This window comes from Chiloscyllium plagiosum, chromosome 33 (genome assembly GCF_004010195.1).
Source record: "Chiloscyllium plagiosum isolate BGI_BamShark_2017 chromosome 33, ASM401019v2, whole genome shotgun sequence".
In the NCBI taxonomy this organism is placed as follows: Eukaryota; Metazoa; Chordata; class Chondrichthyes; order Orectolobiformes; family Hemiscylliidae; genus Chiloscyllium; species Chiloscyllium plagiosum.
The window spans coordinates 28,366,297-28,385,124 of record NC_057742.1 but is presented as its reverse complement, the minus strand read 5'-3'; positions in this window follow the sequence as shown (position 1 = coordinate 28,385,124).

The window sequence follows — 18,828 nt, the reverse complement described above, 5'->3', positions numbered from 1 at the left end:
GTAATAAATAAACACAGCTCTATTTATTTCTTTATACTTGTGAAATATTTTGTCTTTGACGCATTCTCATCTTTGTAATTGTGGAAAATCATGTGACCTTGGTCCTGGTTGTTACAATGGAGCTTTTTATAACATTTTGAAACATGTTCTATCATATGCTTTTGCTGACTGACAATGTGAGAGGGTGTAATAAAATCTTACCATACGTAAGTTTGATTAAATTTACACGCTCAAGACCATCCTTGTCCTCGGTTAGTGACGTATAAAGGCTAGTCATCATTATGTTAATCTTATCATTCATCAAACAACTTAAATCCAAATATATTTATAGAAAAGGAAAAAAAGCTTAGCCTAAAGTACAGAGCAACAAAATTTAAAGAAACACTCATAAGCTCTGTGTTACAAATTAAATCATAAAGCAAACAGATCACCACTGATTCTCTTTTCATTTAGTGAAAACCTATGTAATTTGCTTTATTTGCTATCCAAATGGAAGGAGCCTCCATTACAAGGCATTTTAATTTAAAAGGAAAATTGCAAAGTTCTAATAATGGATAAGGTAAGGATTATCCCCAGCTCTTTTCTGTGTGTTTCCTGCATGGTACATCTACATGATAACAGGAGGTCTACTTGCCATTTGGACTCTGCAAGATTCCACAGATCAAAAGGTGGTTGTAGATGAGAAAAAGCAACCTTCTCCTTTACCCAAAGACTGGACGGAAAAGGGTTCAGAAAACATTTACAAGGATGTTGCCAGGGTTACAGGATTTGAGCTATAGGGAGAGGTTGAATAGGCTGGGGCTGTTTTCCCTGGAACGTCAGAGGCTGAACGGTGACCTTATAGAGGTTTATAAAATCATGACGGACATGGATAGGATAAATAGACAACATCTTTTCCCTGGGGTTGGGGAATCCAGAACAAGAGGGCATAGGTTTAGGATGAGAAGGGAAAGATATAAAATGAGCTGCCAGAGAAAGTGGTGGAGGCTGGTACAATTACAACATTTAAAAGGCATCTGGATAGGTATATGAATAGGAAGAGTTTGGAGGGATATGGGCTAAGTGCTGGCAAATGGGACTAGATTAGATTACGATATCTGCTTAGCATGGACGAGTTGCACCGAAGGGTCTGTTTCCATGCTGTACATCTCTATGACTCTATAATGATAGAGTCAAATGAAGCCCAAATAGATTATAAAGGCTGGCACAGATCAGTTGTTGGAATGGCCTGTTTCAGTGCTGTAAATTCGAGGAAATCCTTTGCAGCATCTAATTATTTTTTAAAATATGACAGGAATTTTACATCCATTACTTATCCTACAAATCATATATAGAGCACTTTTTCTCTGACTAAATATTTCTTGACATAAATTAACACTCATAAAAGACAAGTTTAGCATTATGTCAGCCTGTCAATTCAGCTTGTTAGCATTCTTCTTTTAACTTTTCCATCCACTTAATAGTCTGGTAAATTCTGAAATGACCTTTCAAACGCTTGATTTCCTGGTTACTCAGTAACTGCTGACTAGAGGTACAGAAAAGATGCATGTGTTGATTTGTGCTTATACTTATGTTTTCTTAATTAATTTTTGTTCATACTGTGATTATTGTTGGTATCATCTGATAAAACTGTTGACAAGATCAAATAGTGCAAGAGCAAGCAACCTTTGTTACTTGCTTGGATGTATTGTAACTTCCTTCGGTCAAATGTTTAGAAACAAGAACCTCCATCATTAGCTCCCTCAACTAGCTACTACTTTAAACTGAACCAGAATGCTCACAAATAAGGTTCTGAGCTCACTCTGCATACTCCATCATGAACAATACACCCTATGACTGTCCAATATATCACTTGCTTCCAATCCTACCTTGGCCCATTTGTTACTTAAATATTCACATACATGTTTGACACCACCAATCTTGTTTAGGTTCTCTAGATTGCTTAACATCCTTCACTACTCATCAAACACCTTACTGCTTTGGTATTTAGAGTTCTACTTGCTCATTTCATTACAGTAATGTTGTGCCTTTGTTTAAAAAGGGATTTAAAGAGAAGGCGGGAATTAGAGACCTGTGAGTCTGACTTCGGTGGTGGGTACCTTTTTGAAGATGATTCTGAAAGATAGGATTTATTTTCATTTGGAGAGGCAAGGAATGATTAGGGATAGTCAGCATGGTTTTGTGTAAGGGAAATCATGTCTCACACACTTGATTGAGTTTTTGTGGAAGTAACCAAAAAAATTGATGAGGGCAGAGCAGTAGATGTTGTTTATTTGGATGTTAGTAAAACCTTTGACAAGGTTCTGCATGGCCGACTAATTAGTAAAGTTAGATCACATGGGATTCAGGGTGAGATTGCCAATTGGATACAAAATTGGCTTTATAGCAGGAGACAGAGAGTGATGGTGGAGAGTTGTTTCTTGGACTGGAGACCTGCTACCATCATAGCTATACAGGGATCGGTTCTGGATCCTCTTTTGTTTGTCATTTATATAAATGATCAAGATGAGAATATAAAAAGAATGGTTAAGCATGGGAATTGAAAACAAAAGTAGGTTATGCTTCAGCTACATAGAGTATTGGAAGCAGTTCAGAGCATATTTACTGGACTAATACCTAGAAGGGAATGTCTTAAGAGGAATTGGGCAGGCCAGGCTTGTACCCAGTGTTGTTTAGAAGAACTTCAAGCAACTTGATAAGTTTGCAGATAGTTTGCAGATGACACCAAAATTTGTTGTGTAGTGGACAGAGAAGAAGATTATCTAAGATTACAAAGAGACCTTCATCAATTGGGTCAGTGGGCTGAGGAGTGGCAGATGGAGTTTAATTTGGATAAATGCAATGTATTACATTTTGGTAAAGTGAACAATGGCAGGACTTACACCATTAAAAGCAGGGCCTTGGGTAATGTTGAATAACAGAGAGACCTAGGGGTCCGGATACATAATTCTTTGAAGTTTGCATCACGTGTAGACCGAGTGGTTAAGAAAGCATTTAAAACACTTGCCTTCATTGCTCTGACCTTTGAGTATAAGAGTTGTGAAGTCATGTTGAGGTTGGTGAAGCTGTTGGTGAAGCTTCTTGTGGAGTACTGTGTCTGGTTCTGGTCACCCTGTTATAGACACGATATTATCAAGCTGGAGGGAGTTCAGAAAGGATTTACCAGGATTTGCCAGGAATAGAAGGTGTGAGTTATAGGGAGAGGCTGGGTAGGCTGGGACGCAGGAGGATGAGGGGTGACCTTATAGAGGTTGTTAAAATTATGACTAATATAGATAAGCTGAATGGCAGGTTCTTTTCGCTGTGATGGAGGATTTCAAGACTTGGAGGCATATTTTTAAGGCGAGTGAAGAAAGATATTAAAAAGACACAAGGAGCAAGACTTTTACAGAGAGTGGTTCATGTGTGGAATGAACTTCTAGAGGAAATGGTGGATGTGGGTATAATTACATGTTTGAAAGACATTCGGATAAGTATATGAATAAGAAAGATTTGGAGGGATGTGGGCCAAGTGCAGGCAGGTGGGACTACTTTAGTTTGGGATTATGGTCGGCATGGACTGGTTGGAACAAAGGGTCTGTTTCCATGCTGTGTGACTGTGACTCTACTCCCATTCTTGCTGATCTCCATGCTTCAGTTTTGAACTAGTGATCATTGCACATCATTGGCAAAACTAATATTGACATTGATCTTTAGCTTTCTTCAGCTGGTGTAGTTCATGTAGTGAAGGTACTCCCTCAGTACTGCTTCAAGAATTGCAGTATTTTGAATCAGCAATATCATAAGAATAGCAGCATACATCCAATTCAGGTTAGTATTTCACTTGGAGAGGAAATTGGAGTTTGTGGCATTTGCACACACCTTCTGCCCATATCCCTGCTGTAGTGATTGGTTTTAATGATTACACAGAGGCAAGCAGTGATGAAAATTTTACAATTATAGAAATGATGTGGATGAAGAGATTGAAGGTATGGTTATTTAATTTTCTGATGACGCAAAGATAGGAAAATAAATTGTCAAGAGGATATCAGGCTACAAAAGGGAATAGAGGAGTTACGTGGGTGGGCAAAGATCGGGTAAATGAAGTTAACTGTGAGAAAATGAAATTATCCATTTTGTCAGGAAGAATGAGAAAGCATATAAATGGTGCAAAATTGCAGAGCTATAAGAAGCAGAATGATCTGGATGTGCTCGTGAATGAATTGCAAAACATTAGTATTTAGGTATAGCAAGTAATTAGGAATGTGAACAGAAAGTTACTGTTTATTGCAAGGGAATTGAAAACAAAAGTAGGTTATGCTTCAGCTATATAGAGCATTGGTAAGACAACTTCTGGAGTACTGTCCATCGTATTGATTACCTTGTTTAAGGAAGGATGCAAGTGTATTGGAAGCAGTTCAGAGCATATTTACTGGACTAATACCTAGAAGGGAATGTCTTAAGAGGAATTGGGCAGGCCAGACTTGTACCCAGTGGTGTTTAGAAGAACTTCAAGCAACTTGATAAGTAAGTAAGTGGTGAAAAGTTATTACAGGTAGGCAGAAATGTGAAGTAATCAGATCAGCCATGATGTTTTTGATTGTTGGAGCAGACTCTAGAAGCCAAATGGCCTACTCCTGTTCCTACTTTGTATGCCACTGTGACCTCAATAGACACGTGTTAGTGTTTTAGTGAGAGATGTACCCTTTGCAGTTCAGAGTCTGTTGTTCCATTGCCTTACTGTGATGTATATTATAAACATAGCTTAAAAGGGAAGTCTGACCTGTACATGTATCAATGCTCATTAAGCATGGTAACAGTGATATTGGTGTTAGGGAGATGGTGCTGTTTTCTCAGAAGAATGTGAAGAACAATAAGGAAAGATTGAACATGAAAATTCTAAGATTTCCCGAAGGTAGTGGCTTGATGGCTTCTTCAAAGTGAGGTGAAATACTCAAAGTCTTACCCCTAGTGAGGTAAAATAGGCATATGCAGAAGTAGCAGCCTGTCTGTGCCAGCCAGAAGACAGAAGGTTCAGAAATCCTTTGATGTAGATGAACGTTTGATATGAGCACATGATTGGGAAATATGGAGGACATAGTTCTACTGGTCACCTCAGCTCTCCATTTGAAGCAGACATGCCCCCCCAAAGCGCGTACTTTCTTATATGTAGTGGACATCATTCCTGAAGAAATCCTTATCTAGCAAGATATTAATGAAACATCAACATCTTTTCAAGCAGTACCAGCAGCCCTTGATGCTTATTTAAGTCGCAATTTTTTTTGTATGCATGTGTTCTGTCTGGGTAGGGATCCCAAAAACTGATCGTATTGGGAGACTGTATCTAGGTTTCTGTAGTGTCATCCACAGGTGCACCATTCTTTCAAATACTCAGTTGTATACCCCTGATTTATTATTGTGCAAGGACTGACTTAGAAAGGGTGAGCCAGTGAATGATGCACACTGGGCACAAAGCACAATGCTGGGATCAGTTTGACTCAAGGTTGACACCCAGTCCCAGTCTGTCAGTGAGTGAGTATAGCACATTTGTAGGTTGCCCTTTATCCACAATACCTGTTGCATTCTCAAAAAATCCAATTAGTTAGCAAATGTGATTTCCCTCTCAGAAAACCCTGTCTACTATGCCTGATTGTAGTGTGGCTTTCTAGATGACCTGCAATATCTTCTTCAATAAAATATTCCAGCATTTTACCTGTTATAGATGTTAAGCTAACTGATCAGTGGTTTCCTGCTCTCTGTCTCCTGCCTTTCTTGAATAAAAGAGTTTGGAAAATTAAAACTCATACATTTACTATTTCAGCAGCCACATCTTTTAAGACCCTAGGATTAGGACTTGGGAACTTGTCAGCTTTTATTTCTAATAATTTTCTCAGTGAATATGATTGTCTTAAGTTCTTCCCTTCCTTTCATCTCCCAGTGTCTGTGTGTGTTTTCTCTAGGTACTCCGGTTTCTTCCCACCATCCTAAGGTGCGCAGGTTCGGTAGATTGGCCATGGTAAATTATCCATGGTATTCAGGGAAGTGCATGGTTATAGGGAATGGGTGAAGCTGAGTGAGATGTTCTTTGGAGGGTTGGTTTGGACTTGATGGGCCAATGGCCTGCTTCCACACTGTAGGGATTCTATTTACTATTCGAGGGCAAAGATGACCACCTTCAGCAACTTTACAACATTGATCAACTGTTGAAAGAATATCACATTCATCACCTTCAGAGGAATGGAAAGTAAATCAAATTGAACAAGATGCAGATGGAAATTATAATCTTCATTGGTCAAGTGAGTATTGTTGGCCCCACAACACAAGATAATCGGCTGGGCAAAGAATTATTGATCTATAATTTTGAAAGACAAAAATGTTGATACTAATTTTTTTTCTGAATTCAGGAGCTGTTATTATTGAGTCCTGACAGCTTAAAGTGGCTTTATATTGTATTGAGCCATCAAAAGTCAAGATCTAGGATCTGCAAGCCATAACTTTATGGTTAAAGGTAGTTTTGAGGTAAGACTTACCTACAATGGTAGAGTTATTAAAATGTCAGAACAGATCCTTGTTGAATTGTACAGTCATAGAGTCACTGAGATGTACAGCATGTAAACAGACCCTTTGGTCCAACTTGTCCGTGCCAACCAGATATCCTATTCTAATCTAGTCCGATTTGCCAGCACTTGGCCCATATCCCTCTAAACGCTTCCAATTCATATATGCATAAGATGCCTTTTAAATGTTATAAATTGTACCAGCCTCCACCACTTCTTCTGGCAGCTCATTCCATACACGCACCACCCTCACTTTGAAAAAGTTGCCCCTTAGGTCCCTTCTAAATCTTACCTCTCTTACCCTAAACCTATGCCCTCTAGTTCCGGACTCCTCCACCTCAGGGAAAAGAGCCTGTCTATTTAGCTATCCATGTCCCTCATGATTTTATAAACCTCTATCAGGTTGGCAAACATGATCAACTTGGTCTTCAATACCAGCTACCAGATGTTCCATCTTAGATTGAAGATATTCCAAGATAATTACCACTTTCCATCTTGTGAGGTAGTGCCGTGCCCAGATCATGAGGCTTCCATTTGGTGGGGCTGTATCTCAGCCGCTACAAGAAAATGACTATTCATCTAAAGAAGATTGAATGACATTTAATGAAAATTTTCCATTGCTTCTTCTGTCGATTAAAGTTTGCTACTAAGAAGACTGAATGACATATTATTAGGCCCAGGTTCATGTTTCCAGAAGTAGATCCTGTGCTACCTGACTCTTCAATTCTCGATGCAATGTATTAAGATTCCTCTGATCCACTTCCAAATCACAAACACAAGAATCCTTCACCTTGTTTTGACTTATGGTCAGTTTGTATGGCAGGCAATGCTAATGTTGAAGCACAACATATTAACGAGGTTATGACAATTCTAATACTTTCCACCTTAAGGGAGTTTAATTCGGCAGCACACAAGCCGCAACTGATCATTTGCTCAAGAACACAAGAATCAGAAAGCTCTGCTGTGTCGGCATTGTCTACATCACATCTATTGGTGTCTCTCAGTAAACAAGGACTAAGAAATTTCTGGGGTCTCAAACAAAATGTCTTTCCTATGCTTCAGTACAGTGGAGGAATTTGTGTACATTAGATTACGTTTTAGATTAGATTACTTTACAGTGTGGAAACAGGCCCTTCGGCCCAACAAGTCCACACTGACCTGCCGAAGCGCAAACCACCCATACCCCTACATTTACCCCTTACCTGACACTACGGACAGTTTAGCATGGTCAATTCACCTGACCTGCACATCTTTGGACTGTGGGAGGAAACCGGAGCACCCGGAGGAAACCCACGCAGACACGGGGAGAATGTGCAAACTCCACACAGTCAGTCGCCTGAGTCGGGAATTGAACCCGGGTCTCTGGCGCTGTGAGGCAGCAGTGCTAATCACTGTGCCACCGTGCCGCCCATGTTCTTGGACAACTCATCAGTCACATCCTATGTGCTACTGAGGTGATGATTATTAGATACTAAGAAGACTGGATACCCATAGAACCCACACATCAACGTGTTCAAACCAGTGTTGAAGGTATCAAGTTTGGGAGGTGCTCTTGAAGAAATCTTGGTGAGCTGGTACAGTACTATCAACATTCTGGGGATTACCATTAATCAGAAACACAACAGGACTTTCCGTATAAATACAGTGGCTGCAAGAGCTGGTTGGAGACTAGATATATTGCAGTGAGTAACTCACCTCCTGATTCCCCAAAACCTGTCCACCATCTACAAGGCACAACTCAGGAGTGTGATGGAATACTCCCAGCTTGCCTGGATCAGTGTATCTCCAACAATACTTGAAATCATCCAGGACAAAGCAGCTCACTTGATTGGCACCACATCCATGAGCATTCACCAATACTTAATTGCAGCAGTCTGTACTATCTAAAAGATACACTTCAGAAATTTGACAAAGATCCTTAAATCAGCATTTTCCAAACCCATGACTACTTATATCTGGAACCACAAGGGCAGCAGATACATGGGAACACCAGCACCTGCAAGTTCCCCTCAATCCACTCACCATCCTGAATTGGAAATATATTGCCATACCTTCACTTTCACTGGATCAAAATCCTGTAATTCCCTCCATGATGGCATTTCGGATCTACCTGTAGCACGTGGACCGCAGCAAGAAGGTAGCTGGTGTGATATTGTGGTCAATTAACAACTGGAATCGGTGAATAATGAAAATAACCTTTTTTATTCAGCAATCACAGCACAAGTTTGAGGCGACATAGAATCCTGAAATACAGTTCTTACTTATATTAAGATTCCATTTCTATGGTGTGACATTTTTAATCTATAATACACAAAGGTTTGAAAGGCTTCTGTCCTAGGAGGCAGGAGATGGGTTAAAACATGCTAAATGCTGGCTCATACTTCTGATGGGATTAAGAGTGTTTGTCCAGAATACGTGCATAATTAGGAGGTGTTAGTCCTTTTGTCTTTTAAGTTATGAAATGTTAGTAAAAATACCAGCCCTACATGCTCTAAGTAAATTAGAAATTGTACCTATACTTAATAAAAGAATAAACTGATTACTGCAGCTGGGTTGTGAGATTTATTTACTATTTGATGGTATGAGTTTCATTCATTCATGCCATTTCATGGAAGTGCTGTTTTGTCAGTTAGTTTCTTAAAGGGATAATGGCCCAGTTAAAAGATATTTACTAATTGGAGAATCTATTCATGTCCAGGAGATGGTTGGTAAGGGCTGATTAATATTATAATGTTTCATAGAGACTTGATGGAGATGGTACGGTTCTGTATGAACCACTTATTCAGAGGTAAACACTGCTTATAGCAAGGGCTGATAGGGTGTGAAAATACAGTAAAGTATAACGACATCTCACACTTGCCATCAGCTTCTCAAGAACAAGTATGAACAGGCAAAAATGCTGGCTCGCCAGTAACACTCACATCTCACAAGTTAGTAAAAAAAAAGGTCATTTTGTAGACAGTACACATCTGATCCACGGTGTGCCAGGCTGCAGAAGAAGTGTTTGAGTTGTCAAATTAATTGGACTGCTTGTCTTGGATGGTGTTGATCTGTTTGAGTCTTGTGGGAGCTGCACTCATCCCAAACTAATGGGGAATATTCCATCATACTTTGGGAATCAGGAGATGAGTAACTTGTTTAAGGATACTCAGCGTCTGATCTCCTTACTTAGCCAGCAAAAACACAAATGTGGCTGACATTATTTTTCTGGTCACTGATGACCCCCCTACAATATTGATAAAGGGAGAATCAGAGGTAGTAATGCCATTAAATGTAAAGAGGATATTTTGCCTGCTGCTTGAGTCACTAATTGCATATACATTATAGGCACAAGTTACAAATAAATGCAAGGTGTCACTGATATTTGGCTAATAACATACTTGTCAGCCAATGTTATCCCACTTTTGCTGCGAGCAAGTTTTGAGAAGATTTGGAGCTCAGGTTGAGGTTCAGGATGTAGGTTTGCTCACTGAACTCACTCTGGATGAAGCACTGATGATGTTACCTAGTATGGTGACGAAACATCTGAAAATGAACTACCCAGCTCAGCGAGCAAACCTACATTCAGCACTTTTGCTGCACTCAGGCCTTGATGACTTCATTATTGTCTGAGCAATTATAAATGGAATTGTACACCATGCAATCATTATTTCTGACCTTTTATTACTGAGCAGAACATTGAAGCAGCCAAAGATTATAGGGCCTAGGACAAGATCCTGAGGAAGTCCTGCAATGATGTTCTGGAGCTAAGATAATCACAACCATCTAGCTTTGAACTATTACAAGTCCAACTAATGAATAGATATTTTTCTCTTGATCCCCAGTCACTTTTATTTTACTGGGACATCCTGATGGTGTACCTGGTTAAGTGTAAACTTTTGATGTCAAAAATTGTCATGCTTGTTATGGTGATGGAATTAAGCTCTTCTCAGTCTTCAGACCAAGGCTTTAATGAGGTTTGGATCTCAGTGGTCCTAGCAGAAGCTAAACTGATCAGAGGGCATTGCAGATCTGAAAGGGTGGGCACCTCAGGAAGTGGACACAATGGATTTGGCACTTCTGGCCACAGGTGATTGTGAAATCTTCAGCCTTATCCTTTACCATCATTAAAGATATGTATGTTCATCGAGCTTCCCATTCCTGTTACTCACTTAATTGTTTACCACCATTCAAAATTGGATGTGACAATTGTAGAGCTTCCATAAAATGGTTGTGGAATCACAACTGATCAGAATGCTGCTTCCACTGTTTAGCATGCCTGTAGTCCTGTCTTATAGCTTTACGCGTTGGGCACTTTCAGGATGCATAATGCTGCTTCTAGTGTATTTTTGTACATTCCCAATTAAACCACTTTGGGTAGAATGGCGTCATGGTAATGATAGAATGAGAGATATGTAGGATCATGGGGTTGTGATGGTATACAAATTTGCTGCTGTTGTTAGCCCACTACATTTCATGGATGTCCACTTTTGATATTTGTATTTGATTTTTCCATTTAGCAATATGGCAACCCACAATAGATGGGACTCTGTCAATGCAAAGACTGTTCTTGGTCATTGTGGATGCCCACTCAAAGTGGCTGGATGTGCATAGAGTTCATTCAGACAACAGTAGAAAAATTGCGTGCATGTTTTGCTGTACGTGGATTCCCAGAACTGTTGGTCATAGATAATGGGTCATTGTTTACCAGCAGAAAGTTTGAGTTTTTGCTGAAGTCGAATGGATTTCAACATATAAGGACAGCTCCATACCATCCATCATCCAATGGTCAAGCAAAGAGCAGTCCAAAATTTGAAGGCAGCCTATAGCTTCACTAGATACCAAACTGTCCTGAATCCTATTTGATTATAGGATAACCCCTTATATGCAAGCACAGTTATAGCTCCAGCAATGTTGCAAAATGGAAGAAGATTCAGCAGCAGGTTAAATCTGATCTTCCCAGAGCTGGGAGTGGGTGGGCGAAACGGCATCAGGAACGCTAATGCCGGACACAAAATTCTGCTAAGCGAGAGACAATTTGCTTGTCAAACTTTGATGTAGGAACCACGGAAATGGCCCTGCATGGATGAGAGGTACAGTCGACGTGAGGTCAGGTCCACTGACGTCTGAGGTTTGAGAAGGTGTGACGGTCCTGAACAAACACATTGACCATATGAAAGCTGCAACCTCACAAATGGTGTGGGAGCGAAACACACCTGATTCCCTGACTGTTCAGAATCTGAGTTCTCCCTCTCCAAAAGCGTTGAAGATATTTTGGAATCTCAAGTGGACATTGCCACCTCTATGCTTATACCACTGAAGGAGAGAATGAATTTCTTCTGTGATACTCTGGGCACAAGAAGTGAGCTATTGTGTGTTTCCGAGACAGAGTTGGAGGAACTTGACCTCGTGCTAAACCATCCTAGGAGGAGCTACAAAACAAAAAGAACTGGCCTATATCCTCAGACTCAGAGGGGGTGGGAGGTGGAGAGATCAGCCAGGTGGACCTCACAGAATACAAGTTCCCTGAATGAGGCTGTTAATCTGGTTCAGAAAGCCCTGGCTGACAGATATAAACAGGACTGTAACTGAATAAAGATTTGTGCACCTTGTGTCTCTCACTGTGTCTCACACCTGCACACACACACACCATGGGTGCTGGGGAAAAAATAAGCACTACTGCAGTTAGGCGGTAGTATAGGGGTTAAAAAAAAGGGAAAAAAAAGAAAAAATATCTAAATAAATAAACAGAAGAAAGACAGGACTGTATCACCTGCACATACACAACATGGGTGCTGGGGGAAAAATAAGTACTACTGCAGTTAGGCAGTAGTGTGGGGAAAAAATATTTTAAAAAAAGAACAGGAGTGTCAGAGGTTCTGTTCACTCTGAGAGCTGGCTCTGAGGGAGCTGGATCAGTGTCAAGGATTCTCCATATGTAAATAAAGGTTGACTTGGTGACAGGATACTGGCCTCTGTGGAGTTATTTCTGAGGGAATTTCAGTTCTCAAGATATATTGGAGCAGCTGCGACTGTTCGTGGAAATAAAAATGCTAAGAGGAGATCTGATTTGAACTATTCACAATCACGAGAGGTCTGGAGTGAAAACAAAAAAGGAAAACAGGACTGTATCACCTGCACACACACAACATGGGTGCTGGGGAAAAAATAAGCACTACTGCAGTTAGGCGGTAGTGTGGGGGTAAAGGAAAGAAAAAATTAATTTAAAGAAAAAGGAAAAAAAAACAGAAAAAACAAACAGGAAGGTCAGAAAAGAAAAAAAAGGCATTTCAGACATTCTGTTCACTCTGAGAGCTGGCTCTGAGGGAGCAGGACTAGAGTCAAGGGCAAAAAAAGAAAACAGGCCTGTATCACCTGCACACACAACATGGGTGCTGGGGAAAAAATAAGCACTACTGCAGTTAGGCGGTAGTGTGGGGGTAAAGGAAAGAAAAAATTAATTTAAAGAAAAAGGAAAAAAAAACCAGAAAAAACAAACAGGAAGGTCAGAAAAGAAAAAAAGGCATTTCAGACATTCTGTTCACTCTGAGAGCTGGCTCTGAGGGAGCAGGACTAGAGTCAAGGGCAAAAAAAGAAAACAGGCCTGTATCACCTGCACACACAACATGGGTGCTGGGGAATAAATAAGCACTACTGCAATTAGGCAGTAGTGTGGGGGTAAATAAAAAAAAATAAACAGGTGGGTCAGACATCCTGTTAAGAAAAAGAAAAAAAAACCCAGAAATGTCAGAGGTTCTGTTCATTCTAAGAGCTGGCTCTGAGGGAGCTGGATCAGTGTCAAGGACTTGTCATGTGTAAACAAAGGGTGACATGGTGACGGGATACTGGTCCCTGTGGAGTTATTGCAGTTGCAATGAGAAACAAGCATGCTCCTGAAGAAATTCACTTACAACAGTCATCTTTGAGTTGGGGTAAGCAATTCTGGCATCATGCTGTTATCTGAGAAGCTTGACTCATTTGACCCTGCCATCAAAGACTGGGCCCAGTATGTGGAAAGATGCCATTATGTTTTTCTGGGCAAATGATGTTGGGGCAGATGAAAAGCAATGAGTAATTTTCCTGACAGCTTGTGGACCGGCAGTTTTTTTGGTATTAAGAGCCAAACTTTGAGACGCTATCGGTTTTTACTACTCAATTCAAGGAACAGGGAAACCCTATCAGGCGTTTTGACTAGATTAAGACAAAAAAGAAAGAAAAAAAATAAACAGGCCTGTCTCACCTGCACACACACAACATGGGTGCTGGGGAATAAAATAAGCACTACTGCAGTTAGGCGGCAGTGTGGGGGTTTAAAAAAAAAGACAACAATAAAAATATCAGAAATGTTCAACATCCTGCTTACTCAGAGCTGGCTCTGAAAAAAACCCAGAAATGTCAGAGATTCTGTTCACTCTGAGAACTGGTTCTGAGGGAGCTGGCTCAGTGGCAAAGACACTCTCCATGTTTAAAAAAAAGAACAGAAAAAAAATAAACAGGACTGTCTCACCTGCACACACACGACATGGATGCTGGGGAAAGAATAAGCACTACCACAATTAGGTGGTAGTAGGAGGGTAATTAAAAAAAAGAAAAAGGAAAAAAGAAGATTTTTTAAAAATAAACAGGACTGTCAGAGGTTCTGTTCACTCAGAGAGCTGGCTCTTAGGGAGCTAATATTAGTGTCAAGGATAATTGGTAATGGGATATTAGCCTCTATGGAGTTATTCCAATTTCAATCCAAACAAAGCTTGAAGGCTAAGTGTTTTCTCAAATTATACTGAAATGAAAAACTTAAGGACCACCTATGAGCATCTAGCACTGAAGAAGCCATAGTTTAATGTGACTACTGCTGAGGATAGGAAAGATTACATACCATGTAGTATGGAAGAGAAGCACAAGAGGAAGGAAATAAGAGCATACGAAAAAAGCATCAGAAATGCTTTACATAAAGCAGATCAGAATGGAGTACCATTTTTTTCCAATAGATTTATTGACATCAGTTAGACAGGGATCATTATCAACATAATACCAAAACAACAAATCATTTGAGATTTCCATAGAACCTTTTCCTCTTTCACATTAGCATTAAATTTCATTCATAATTTATGAACTAATTTTACACATTGAGATGATCTCCACATCAGCGTCTCGGTTTACTAAATTATTCTATAATTTCTAGTGATCTTTCCGATTATAATTTTAATAATGTCTGTTGCAAATAGTCAACAAAAAAGTTACACTTACATACAGTGCCAGAATTAATTACTGCTAAACTGTAGAATAATTTAATTGCAGCCATATTCTAAACTTTATTACACCTTCATGGTTAAAGTGCCTCCGCAGCATCCCAGTTCTTCCTATTTAAAATTTAGAGCATTTTGTATCAGATATTTAAGAATAAAATACACAATGTGAATTCTTTGGCAATTTGAAAGCCTAATATAAAAATGTTTTGCATTGCAATAGTTTATTTTTCCAAATATCACAATTTTTAAAAAAAAGATTCTTCTAAAGGAGATCTCACTGGGCGGTGGTGCCTGGTCACCAATCACCCTGCCCCTCTTGGCCCAAATAGTCATCGCCACATTCAATTTTTTGATAATGAGAATCAGCAAGTCCAGTTGTGTTCTCTTCTAGCACTCATCATAAGTGCACTTCACCCACAGGATCACTAGATATTATCATTTATCTCATCGCCATTTGTAAATTTTGCCATATGCAAACATATATGAAGGTAAGAATCACACATACACAGATTAAAATGTTTTCCTTAATTTACAGACTGGCTGACAAAGTTGTGCATTACTTAAAAATTCTGAAATGAAATCAATTTGAGGTTAAATCAACTGTGGTTTAATTTAAATTTTTCCAAACAATTCAAATTATATTCACAATAATTTCTAATAGAGCTTAACTGCTCAACTGTTTCAAAGCTAACAACACAAGTTATAATTTTAGATAAATTATTATGGCTGTAGCATAAGTGAACTTTGCCCATATTGTGGAAATAAGCCAAGCCACAAAGAAATGCCAAAAAAAAAATTATCAAGGAAATCCACATCTAACTTGTGAACTTCAGAGTTACCTAGAAGCACACATTTCAAATTGCCTAGTTGATATCTACTTTATATTTAGTTTTTAAAGCAAGCTAAAAGGTAAAGATTATAACAAAAATACAAGCAAGTGTTCATTTTTACTGTGTGTAGCTAAGGGTTGTACAGTTAAAAGTAAATTTCTACCTTCAAGTTTGCAATAATACACACATCTATTTCTATTTCAATTTTTCAAATGGTATTAATAACCAATGAAAAGCAGATGATTGTCACAAGGTTGGAACTATCAAATACTGTTTACAAACGCAAGCTATTAAACCAGACAACTTGACTGGTCCCCCAATGTCAGTTTATTGTGCAAAGAGAAAATATTACAACCTTTTATTACCATCATAGGAACTACGTGCTAAATTATTACTCACAGCTGCACAATCTATATCACTGAAGTGAAAATTATTCTAGAATTAAACCAAGTTGCATTTTGGTTTGATTGCACTGCCTCTGCTGAGATTCATTGAATAGGAGGTGGAATTGACACAACATTAATGAAACAAAATGCAGGTTTTGGCAGAACCACCACCACGAAAATTAATTTGTTTTCTTACTAGATCAAGATGGACTCAAGCCCCCTCAAACTGTTAGACAGTGTAAAAAAAATTTTCCTGTAAGAAATCTTTAAAAAGCACATTTCTGCAAATACATTGCATGTTGCTTGTTAGCTATCTTACACTGTCAATGCATTCTGAGTTTCAGGGGAACCAGGAAGCTGAAGAGAGTGTAATTTGGCCAATGTGAGGAAATTTGTCCTCACCTACACTGGCCCTCAAATGTAATCATGTGTTAGTTCTCTGTTGTAATCAAAGAGGGAATCTTTAATAAATTTGTACCTGCACTTCACCTCAAAAGATTTTTAAAACAAGAGATTCAGCCATTCATAGGTCATACAGCACAGAAACAGACCCTTTGGTCCAACCAGTCCATGCCGACCATAACTGGACCCATCTCCCTGAGCTTGGCCCATATCCCCTCCTCAACAAACCTTTCTTATTCATGTACTTATCTAAATGTATTTTTAAATGTTGTAAGCATACCCGCATCTGCTACTTTCTCGAATTTCATTCCCTATGAAACACTCGCTATGTGAAAAAATTGCCCCTTGTCTTTTTTCAAGCTTTCTCCTGTCACCTTAAAAAGATTCCTCCTAGTCTTGAAATCTTCCATCTAAGGAAAAAGACACCTGGCATTCATCTTATCTTTATTCATCATGATTTTGTTAATCTCTAAGGTTAGCCTTCAATCCCCTATGCTCCAGTGAAAAAAGGCCCAGCCTACTGTCCGACATTTACTTATAATTCAAACCCTTCATTCCTAGTAGCAACCTGGTAAATCACCTCTGAACCCTCTGCAGCTTAATAATATCCTTCCTATAACAGGGAGACCAGAACTAGGCAGAGTACTTCAGGAGAGACCTCACCAATGTCCCGTACAACCTCAAAATAATGTCCCAACTCCTATACTCAATGGTCTAAGCAATGAAGGCAAATGTTTGCTGAACACCTTCTTAACCATCCTATCTATGTTTGATGGAAACTTCAAAAAATGTTGTACCTAAACCTCTAGGTCTCTCTGTTCTTCAACATCAGCCAAGGCCCTATTTATAACTGTATAAGTCCTACAATAACTTGCATTTATCCAAATAAAACTCCATCTACTAAGTCTCCTAAAGGACTCCCTTCCACTCAGACAACAGATCATCAGAGATTCTTTGAAAGTTATTTAACTACAACAACTTGTAATCATAGCATGACAGCAACTGTGTTAAAATCTAGTTATCTGACTGGGAAGTTTACATGAACAGCACCAAAACTTCAAAACTGATGGACTAGGAATTGTGAATTCCTAAGTAGGGGGAACATAATAATTCCTTCTTGAGCATTCTGTTCTCCTCGCCCATCCCATCATTGGTAGTTAAGCCTGTGGCCCACTGAATCCATCTCTAAACGGACAATTTAGTGCAACACTCTTTTGCATTTTAGCATTAAATTGGCCTGTATTTGATATCTGCAAAGACAAGAATGGTGGAAAACAATAATATTGAAAACTGTGTCATAATTTAGCACAAAGTTAAAAATCACAACACCATGTTATAGTCCAACAGGTTTATAATTTGATGTTGTGTGATTTTTAACTTTGTCCACTCCACGTCATACTTTAGCACTCATTTCCTTGATGTATCTATAAAAGAAATTCAAGAAGCTTGGCAGCGGGGGCAGGGGGGTAGGAGAGGTGCAAAATTCTGCAACAGGAACTAAATTCTCATATTCTTTTCTCATTCATTGTCTAAGGTAAAAACCTGTAGTGGCACAGTTTGCTCCCTTAAGCCACAGAAATAATTTCCTGAATTAAAATTTCTAATAACTATAAATTGTTTATCAGCTAAGGTCAATAAATAAACCTGACAAATCAACAATAAAACAGTTTAATCAAGAAATAAATATGTCATGTAGCTATAGCCAAAATAACTCTGCTACTTCCTGAGATGTAGGGCAATGACATGCTGTAGTTTTTACATTCAGGGTCTCTAATCCAGAGCAGGTTCTAATTGCACGGAGGCCACATCCATGCTACTCCAAGATGACCATGCAGGCCTTCCCAGAAGAGTAAACCATAAAGATCACAACATTCCAGGAGCTGTTTTGGTTAGTATGAATCATTTCACTTTCAATGTATTTCTCTAAATCTCAGTTCTGTGAGCTGATGTATGCTTGAAAAGATGATACAAGACATAAGTGTTTATAAAAAGGTGTTAAACAATATCAGAACAAAGCTTGGACCCCAAAAAAGGTTCAGAGGGATCTGAATTATGTTAACTTGGCTTGGATTAAAATTCATTGAGCCTGGCTGGACGTGGATGTATCGGTCTCTCAGAAATGAAAAGAATGCACATAATTTTATCACTATTTTCTCAAACATAGGTTTACATGACAACATTGTTTTCCCATAGCAGTCAGATTACCAACGTAACTATTTATGGTTTTATTTATAATGGGCCTTTTCTGTGGAGGGATTTTCTTTATTAACTTCTCAAATGTTATCAATTTATCTCTCTCCCCTCTTCAGGACTGGGGAAGAAAATTGGACAGAGGGTAAAAAGGATTACTGTCCAATTTACGCAGCGACAAATTTTGCACCTCAGTAAGTAATGAGTAACACAAGGTATCAGATGAACAATAGCAGTATTTTAAGATACTAAGACCAAC